Source organism: Neomonachus schauinslandi, chromosome 1 (genome assembly GCF_002201575.2).
Source record: "Neomonachus schauinslandi chromosome 1, ASM220157v2, whole genome shotgun sequence".
NCBI classification, from domain to species: Eukaryota; Metazoa; Chordata; class Mammalia; order Carnivora; family Phocidae; genus Neomonachus; species Neomonachus schauinslandi.
The window spans coordinates 111,300,420-111,310,375 of NC_058403.1; the positions used below are offsets into that span (position 1 = coordinate 111,300,420).

The following is a 9,956-nucleotide window of genomic DNA, read 5'->3' on the forward strand; positions in this document are numbered from 1 at the left end:
AGGACCAAGCAGAAAAACAGACAGTGGCTGACTGCAGCTGGGACTGAACGTCCTTCCCCCGTGGCTCGCAAGTTCTCTCTGATCCCCAGGCCCATTTCTCTGATTGTTTCAATTAGAGCTGATAAATGGCTGCAGAAAGCTATTTTTAAATGCAAAGAATACTCTGAAAAATATTATGTCTTTACTTTCCTTTGGTTTTACTATGCAACTGACCATCATGTATCTTAAGACTACTTCTGATAAAACTGCTCTTCATCTGCAGTCATATTATTAAACGAAGACTCTTTCTCCTTAAATTTCTATGTATGAGCAAAGGTGATGTTGTGGGGCTCCACATTTTAAAACAGTTCTTTTTCTTTAATTTTTTTTTCTTTCCAGTAAAGAAAAGCAAATGAAACGAGATGATGTCTAGGGATTTGCCTCAAAATAGCCACTGGCGTGGCTGGGTGTAGAACCATAGCATTGGCCGGGGCTGGGAATTTGGTGGCAGGGAAATTGGTGATGGCTACTTGGGGTTTGCCTTCCTATTCTTTCTACTTTTATCCACGTTTGAAGTTTTCCAGGATAGAGAGTTAGAAGGAAGGAAGGAGCTGTATAAACATATAGCTAAGACTAATTCATGCTGTAGAATCAGAGACTGATACAAGTGCAAAGTCATCTAGCCCAAACAGTTATATTGTAGATGACATAAGGGAGGTCTGGTGACATAGTGACTAAATCAAGAGCCACACATGCAACACTTGAACAGAAGCCTTTGAATCCCATGTTAGTTTTTCACACAGGTCACGCTACACTGTATTCTTTAATCTTTCCTGTCTCATATATCATCATTTTACAATCATAAAATGTTTGGAAGTTATTTTTAAACAATTATGTTCCCTTGACTCTCAATGGGAATGCATGAATTCATTTTTCTTCTCTAGAGGAAGATTTAAGAAAGTTTATCAACACTTGAATATAATATAATAAAACACACAGACACACTAATAAATAATGAGTGATCAAAATGATCTAAAAAGACAAGTGGGTTCAGAAACTCAAATAGAACCAGGACTAAAGTTAGTAGTAGTCAACAAATTCATATACCCTAGAAAGTGGCAGGATAATAAGGAAAAAATTTGCCCACGACATCCGGAATGGATTTGACTTTCACAGCTAGATGTCAATACTATTACAAGGTGGTCTGATGCTCATGGCATCATTTTGTTCTCCTATTGGACAGAAACAATCTTACAGATATCTATATCAAATGAGGTCAATCTCAGACCATGACTGAGACAAAAATAAGGTCACTGTGTAACAAAAAACCACTAAGTATCCCCCTTGCTCCCTGACTGGGTGACTCTCTAGTCTGTCCTCCTTCCAGAGAAGATGGAATGGGATGTCCCATACTGTTGGGATGTCCAACCGTAGAACTGTCTCCACTTTCTGACTATCCAGAGGAAGCCCCTGCTTCCTTAGACCGTCCCCCAAATTACCCAACTAAAGCTCAAATTCTTTACTAGCTTCTTTCTGATAGAGATGCTCCAGGTTCCTCCATGTGTGTGTGTTCCCCTCACAGCAACCTGTAAAAAAAAAACCCAACTTGCTCAAGGTATTCCCAGTGTCTTTGTCTGAAGAACACTGATAAAAAGAGCCAATTATCTGTTAGTGCCATTTCTTACATGAGACAATAAACAATGTCCTCAGAAATGCTTATCTTTTGGGACGTCTGGGTGGCTCAGTCAGTTAAGCATCTGCCTTCAGCTCAGGTCATGATCCTAGGGTCCTGGGATTGAGTCCTGCTTCGGGCTCTGTGGGGAGCCTGCTTTTCCTTCTCCCTCTGTCTGCCACTCCCCCTGCTCGTGTGCGCACACGCTCTCTCTGACAAATAAATAAATAAAATCTTAAAAAAAAATACATATCTTTTTGCTCTTTAGAGAGTGCATGTGAGTGTTCATTTGTGGAGTATTTGGGGAGGGCAGTAGTAAAGAAGGGCTAACTTTATGGTGCTTTCTTGTGTTAGTATCTTTCAGACTGAAAATCAGTAATTACTGACAATTAAGAGTGCCCAGAGTATTTTCAGGTGTGATAATGTATTTTAGTTGTGTGTTGGGTTTTTTTTTTTTTAAGCACTTATCTTTTAGAGATAGACCCTGAAATCCAACCAGGAGAGAGGGGAAGTGGGTGGAGGTGTGGATGGAAAGACTGGTCATGAGTTGATAATAATCAAAGCTGGGGGATGAGTATAACAGTTCATTATGGTGTTTTCTTTACCTTTAAAATTTTCCATAATAAAAAATAAGAATAAAAAGATTCCTGGAGTCCAGTTGCACATCTGTGTTTCCAGTTTGGGGAGCCCCAAGGCTAAGTGAGGCTGCGTCTGAATATGTTGAGAATCAGGGTATTGGAATTTAGTAGAGGATTCCAGAGTTATATGTAGGTGTGGAGGTGAGGCAAGGACAGACTTTTGAAAGATGTTGTCCAAAGGCATTTGTATTTTCAGGGAGATTTTAAACCAAACGGACGACTACAACTGTAACATCCATCAGACAGGGTTGGGTAGCCAGGGATGAGGCAGCTGGGAAGGAATGTGAGATGTGAGAACAACACAGCAAGAAGGTCTGGAATGGTAAGTGAGAATTCAAACCTAGAAATGTCCCTTTAGTTGAGCCTTGCATGCTTCAGGTCATACCTACTGCTGTGGAAGGAGTTCTGAAAGGTTACATTGTACCTGCTTGAGTCACAGGTTCCAATCATTTCACTTTTCTTAAGTTGGATATCCAGATCTCCAAGGTCTACCAGTTACAAATCAAACACTATGTTTTTGAAAATAAATTTTTAAAATTTCTCTCCATATAAATGGGTTTGCCTTCTTTTACCTCTAAATAGTTCTGGAACGAGGAACGATTCATTCACTCAAAGGATATTGTTGAGCGCCTGGTATGTAAGGGGCACAGACCTACATGCTGGAGATAAATGACACCTGACTCTATAGAGTTTAGGGTCTAATGAAGAAGAGAGAAATGAGTCTAACAATCTTTCAAATATAAAGATAAAATTAAGATAAGTGCTTTGAAGAAGTACAAGGAGTTATTAAAGCCTATGACTTATTCTAGTTGGCAGAATTACCTGTGTAAGTGACCTCTTTGGAAGCTGGGATTACTGGGAAAATGGAAGGTTATAAGGCAGTGCCAAGAAATGAGACTAAGAGCAGGCTGTTGGTCTGACTGATCAAAAGCCTTGGTTTTTACTCAGAAGACAAGTCAATGAGTGCAAAGTGACATGTTCACCTGGGGGATGAAATTTGTGGGTACAAAGAGTCCTACAGAGACAAAACCATCTTAGCTAACAAAAAAATGTCATGATCTGATGCATTCACTGAATTTGCCCTTCACTGAGGAGCCAATTTCAGTGGTAGGAACTCAGAAGCCTGAGGCATGTGGTGAATGATTCCTGTCACACACTCGGATGAAAAACTATCAGCTGAAAAGAATAAAATCATACAAGTAAATATCTTGTGTTTTTATCCACATGGAACTCATGTATTGTGTTCATTGGCAGCTTATCTCCAAAGATGTTCAGCATCAACTAATTCCTTCCCTTTGTGTATATATGTGCTACTTCCCCATTGAAAGGTCGAGTCTGTTCCTCTTCTTCCTTAAATCTGGGCTGCTGTGTGGTTGCTTCATCATCAGAAAGTGGCAGAAGAGACTCTGGACCATTTCTAGGCTCAGGTTGTAAGATCTCTGACAGCTTCTGCTTTCTTTTTCTTGGGACCTTGAGGCACCCTGTAAGAAGTCTAGCTAGACTGCTCTATGAGAGAAAGGTGCCATGGGGAGAGCCACTGAGATACCAGATGAGGGTGTGAAGAAACCATGTTGGCCACCCAGCCCGGACAGGAGAGGACTCAGTTATTCACTTACCATTATTACATAAAAACAAGCCAACTAGGTTGACCCAACCCACGAAACCATGACAGTCAATAATACATTATTTTAAGACACTGTGTTTTGGTAATAGGTAACCAGAAATCACCTTTTTTTAAAAAAGATTTTATTTATTTATTTGACAGAGAGAGACACAGCGAGAGAGGGAACACAAGCAGGGGGAGTGGGAGAGGGAAAAGCAGGCTTCCCGTGGAGTAGGGAGCCCGATGCGGGGCTCGATCCCAGGACCCTGGGATCATGACCTGAGCTGAAGGCAGACACTTAACGACTGAGCACCCCAGAAATCACCTTTAACTCCCAGTCCCTACAGGGAGTATAGCTGGTGCTCTACAAATGCTTGTTAGGCCAAATTTGAGTTGAAATGTCTTTTGTAGACTCTCCCAGATCCCTCTAAATTTCACTGCAGCTTTTAGTAAGGGGTAATGGGGAAAGTTAGCAGAATGGGGTGAGTTGTCTTGCACACACTCCTATGGGATATGTGTGAAATGACAGTGGTCAAGACAATACTCATATTTACTGAGTCTCTGTGATGAGCCAGGGACAGTATCGTGCACTCAACATGAACTATCCCATGTCATTCTCAAAGCAACCATTCAAAGGAGGTGATATAATCTTCCTCATTTTATTTTTATTATTTTTTTAAAAGATTTTACTTATTTATTTGAGAGAGAGAGCACAAAGGGAGAGAGAGAGGGAGAAGCAGACTCCTCGTTGAGCAGGAAGCCCAACGGGGGGCTCGATCCTAGGACCCTGAGATCACAACCTGAGCCAAAGGCAGAGGCTTAATTGACTGAGCCACCCAGGTGCCCCTAATTTCCCCATTTTAGAGATGAAAAAACTGAGGCCACAAAGTTGCTGAGTGGCAGAGCCTGATGGATCCATTTGATTTCAGTGCCAGTTACCTTGCCTAAAATGTGCACTTTCATCCAGAGGGAATTCATTGGAAGTTACTGAAAAGTTCCTCTGATGCAGTGGCAGATTCTTGGCAATTGTCCCTTGGAGCCTGAGCCTGACCTACTCTTCTTCCTGTGAGTGTGGGGAACGGTGTATTTGAAGGTGGAGGGGATATGATAATGGCTGTATTGGAGTTCACCCCTGCTCCCCGGGATAACAGCCAGGCACCGGCCCCTCCTTGCTATCCACAGAAACGCTCTCTGGCATTAAGTATCACCCGGGTCAGAGCTACAGGAAGCTCTGTCTGAAAGCTAGAACATTCCCAGATCTTGGAGGAGGCCAAGAGAAACAGTCATGAAGTATGGAGAGGGGAGGAGGCCAGCGGACAAATGATCTGCCGCATTCTTTCAGACCTCCAACCAGGCAGGAGGCTCCACTCCCTGAACACCACTCCTAAACCTCCCAGGGGGCGCAGTCTCCTCCCTGGGCCCAGAGCCTTCCCTGAGGCAGGAAGGGAGGCGAAGGTATCCAGGTGAAAAGCTCTGGTTCCATCAATCTTCCCCTTAGCTTTAGGTGCTGATAACTAGCTTGGCAATACTTTGGACAAGCTTTCGAAACCTCAGCATTCTTCAGCACAGAACTGGCTGTCATCCTACTTTAGGGCTTGCAGAAGGTTGTGTGTTGATACGCTTATGATATTCTTAAGATGTCTTCTTCCCCCCCAGGCAGTTTTTTCCTTTCTGAGGGCTTAGCCTCCTTCTTCCTGCTTTTAGTCATCTTTTCTCCTCTCTCTCCACAATTAGGTTCAGGAAAGAAAAACACAGAGAGACTCTGTTCCATCTTGTGGAGTTGAGAATCTCCTTGGGAAGAATCTTGAAAGAAGGAACCCAATGTTTGTTGACTGAATTAAGTAATGTTGTGTTGCTCATCTGGAAAGAGAAGTAAAACTAGCATCAAAAGGGCTTAAAACAACACTGCACACCAGGGAAACTAGTACTGAACATCTCCTGGGCCCCAAGTATTATACTAAGCACGTTAGCTCAATTCTCACAAAAATTCTGTGAGCTAAGTGTTACTTTATTTCCATTTTACAGATTAAGAAATTGAGGATCAATAAGTTAAATAATTTCTAAGTAGCTTTTGGTAGTTCTTTAATCATCTTTTCAATCTATTATATGTGGTTGCTGTATATTCCAGTTTTCCATTTCTTCTCTACTAATTTTGGCTACTTATATTTGCTAGGTAATGGTTCATTTCCTACAGATATTTAAGCTTGCTACCATAGGAGCGGCTGGATGGCTCAGTCAGTTAAGCATCCGATTCTTGATCTTCGCTCAGGTCTTGATCACAGGGTCATGAGTTCAAGCTTTGCATCGGGCTCCATGCTGACTGTGGAGCCTGCTGAAAAAAAAGTTGCTGCCATAGTTTTACACCTTGTATTTACTTTGGCTTTTTTTTTAACTTTGCAAATCAACTTAATTGCAACATAATTTGCATATGACAAAATATGCTTATATATCTTTTTAAACTATTTAATCCATACATTATGACAAAGGTCTACACAAATGTCTACATCTATATTGTCTATATTGGCGCAATCATATATAGTACTTTTCCATAACCCCAGAAGTTTCTTTTTGCTTCTCTGCAGTCAACTCCCACCATCTGGCCCTGGGCAACCACTGATCTGCTCTCTGTCACTATATTTTTTTTATTTTTTTATTTTTTAAAAAGATTTTATTTATTTATTTGACAGAGAGACACAGCGAGAGAGGGAACACAAGCAGGGGGAGTGGGAGAGGGAGAAGCAGGCTCCCCACTGAGCGGGGAGCCCCATGTGGGGCTTGATCCCAGGACCCTGGGACCATGACCTGAGCCGAAGACAGACGCTTAACGACTGAGCCACACAGGCACTCCTCTCTGTCACTTTAAATATGCTTGGTCTTTTCTAGACTTTCATATAAATGCGATATACTATATGCCCTCTTTTGTTTGCAATTTGTTTGTTTTGGTGAGTTTAATGGTTTTAGATTCATCCACGTTGTTGCATGTGTCAGACGTTTGTTTCTTTTTATTGCCAAGTGGCATTCCATTGAATGAATACACCACAATGTTTATCATTGTCTTGTGGTTTTCAGCTTTTGACTTCTATGAATATGTTATATACTCATAACAAATCACCACAAAACTTAGTGATCTATTTTTTTTTTTCCTCATTAAACTTTTGTTTTAATGGGTCTCAAAATTCTGTGACAGATTTTTGGTCAAGTTGTTTCCATTAAAAAGTACTGATTTTAAAAACTAATAACTTAAAACTGCTACACACACAAAAAAACCGAAATGGTCCACAAAATAGTCTCCTTTCCTTCTGAAGATTTTATGACCCATTGTTATCATGAATGAGTCTTTTACTCTTAAACTTAAATGGCCAACTGACACAAACAGTTCTGAGGCCGTGCTTCCACCACTGATTAAGACTGGGAGGGGCAGGTATTGGGGATAATATTCATTCAAAGCCTTCTGAGCTTTCTGGGCAGACTTGGTGACCATGCCAGCTCCAGCTGCCGTCTTGTCCACTGCTTTGATGGCACCCACAGCAACCGTCTGTCCCATGTCATGAACAGCAAAACGGCCCAGAGGAGGAGAGTCAGAGAAGCTCTCAACACTCATAGGCTTGCCAGGAACCATATCAACAATGGCAGCATCACCAGATTTCAAGAACTTGGGACCAGCTTCCAGCTTTTTTCCAGAACGGTGATCTATCTTCTCCTTCAGCTCAGCAAACTTGCAAGCAACGTAAGCTGTGTGACAATCCAGTGCTGATTTGGCCTGGATGGTTCAGGATAATCACCTGAGCCGTGAAGCCAGCTGCTTCCACTGGTGGGTCATTTTTGCTGTCACCAGCCACATTGCCACGACAAACAACTTTGACAGTACGTTCTTGACATTGAAGCCCACATTGTCCCCAGGAAGAGCCTCACTCAAAGCTTCACGATGCATTTCAACAGACTTTACTTCACTTGTAACATTGACTGGAGCAAAGGTGACCATAATGCCAGGTTTAAGGACACAAGTCTCCACTTGACCCACAGGGACAGTACCAATACCACCAATTTTGTAGATGTCCTAGAGAGGCAGACGTAAGGACTTGTCAGTTGGACGAGCTGGTGGCAGATTGCAACCCAGAGCTTCAAGCAGTGTGGTTCCACTGGCATTCCCATCTTTACGGGTGATTTTCCATCCCTTGAGTAAAGGCATGTTAGCACTTGGCTCCAGCATGTTGTCACCATTCCAACCAGAAATTGGCACAAATGCTACTGTGTCGGGGTTGTAGCCAATTTTCTTAATGTAGGTGCTGACTTCTGTAACGATTTCCTCGTATCTCTTCTGGCTGTAGGGTGGCTCAGTGGAAGCCATTTTATTAACACCAACAATTTGTTGTTTTACACCCAGTGTGTAAGCTAGAAGGGTGTGCTCACGGGTCTGCCCATTCTTGGAGATAACCGGCTTCAAATTCACCAACACCAACAGCAACAATCAGGACAGCACAATCAGCCTGAGATGTGCCTGGAATCCTGTTTTTGATAAAGTCTCTGTGTCCTGAGGCTTCAATTATGGTCACATAATACTTGCTGGTCTCAAATTTCCACAGGGAGATATCAATGGTGATACCATGCTCACACTCAGCTTTCTGTTTATCCAAGACCCAGGCATACTTGAAGGACCCCTTTCCCATCTCAGCAGCCTCCTTCTCAAAATTTTCTATAGTTCTTTTGTCAATCCCACCACATTGGTAGATCAGATGACCAGCAGTGGTAGACTTGCCCGAATCTACGTGTCCAATGATGACGATGTTGATGTGAGTCTTTTCCTTTCCCATTTTGGTTTAGGTTGAGCAGTGGTTTTCGCATCTGTGTTCTGGCAGCAAACCCATTGTGAAAAAGAAAACTTAGTGATTTAAAAAGGAAATATTATTATATCACAGTTTCTATGGGTCAGGAGTTTGGGTCTAGGTCAGCTGGGTGCTTCTGCCTCCAGGTCTCCCACAAATCTGTAAGCAAGGTGTTGGCCAGGCTGCTCATTCTCCTCTTCACAGTGTTTGGCAGGATTCCATTTCTTGAGGGCTATTGGACTGAGAGCCTCAGTTCCTCTCTGGCTGTTGGTCAGGGGCCTCCCTCAATTTCTTGTCATATGGGTCTCTCCAAAGAGAAGCTCATAATGTGCCCAAGGGCTTCATCAGAGTGAGTGAGGAAAAGAGTAAGGGAGAGCAAAAATATGAAAACCAGTCTTTTTGAGCCTAATCTCAGAAGTGGCATCCCCTCACTTTTGCCATAATCTCTTTGTGAGAGATAAGTCACTAGCTTCAGCTCACACTCAAGGGGAGGGTGTTCATAAAGGCATGAGTTCTAGGAGGTGGAGATCACTGGGATCCATGTGAGAGGTTGCCTTCCAAAGACTGTTATGAACAGTTGTGTACAAGTCTTTGTGTGGACATGTTTTCATTTCTCTTGGTTAAATACCTAGAAATAGAATTGCTAGGTCATATGGACACCTTGTAAGAAATTGTCAGATAATTTTCTCGGGTAGCTGTATCATATTACACTCCTATCAGCAATGTGTGAGAGTCCTAGCAGCTCTACAAGCTTGACAACACCTCATACTGTGAGTCTTTTCAATTTTGGCCACTGAAATGGATATGAAGTGGTATACTTTTGTGGTTTTAATTTGCATTTCCCTGATGATTAATGATTTGAGCATCTTTTTATGTGCTTATTGGCCAATTGTATATATCTTCTTTTATCTATTCAAATCTTTTGCTCATTTTCTATTCAGTTGTCTTCTTATTGCTAAATTGCAAGAATTATTTGTGTAGGGCACCTGGGTGGCTCAGTTGGTTAAGCGACTGCCTTCGGCTCAGGTCATGATCCTGGAGTCCCTGGATCGAGTCCCGCATCGGGCTCCCTGCTCGGCAGGGAATCTGCTTCTCCCTCTCCCGCTCCCCCCTCTTGTGCTCTCTCTCTCTCTCACTCTCTCTCTCAAATAAAAAAAAAAATCTTTAAAAAAAAAAAGAATTATTTGTGTAGTCAAGGTCCAAGTCATATATATATATTATATATATAACATATATATAAC

At 42.1% G+C, this 9,956-nt stretch overlaps 1 pseudogene; it reads right to left on the minus strand.

Annotated features, from left to right (window-relative positions):
- Positions 1 to 1,155: 1,155 nt before the first annotated feature.
- LOC110576755 lies at positions 1,156 to 8,729 on the minus strand (annotated as a pseudogene).
- Positions 8,730 to 9,956: the final 1,227 nt, after the last annotated feature.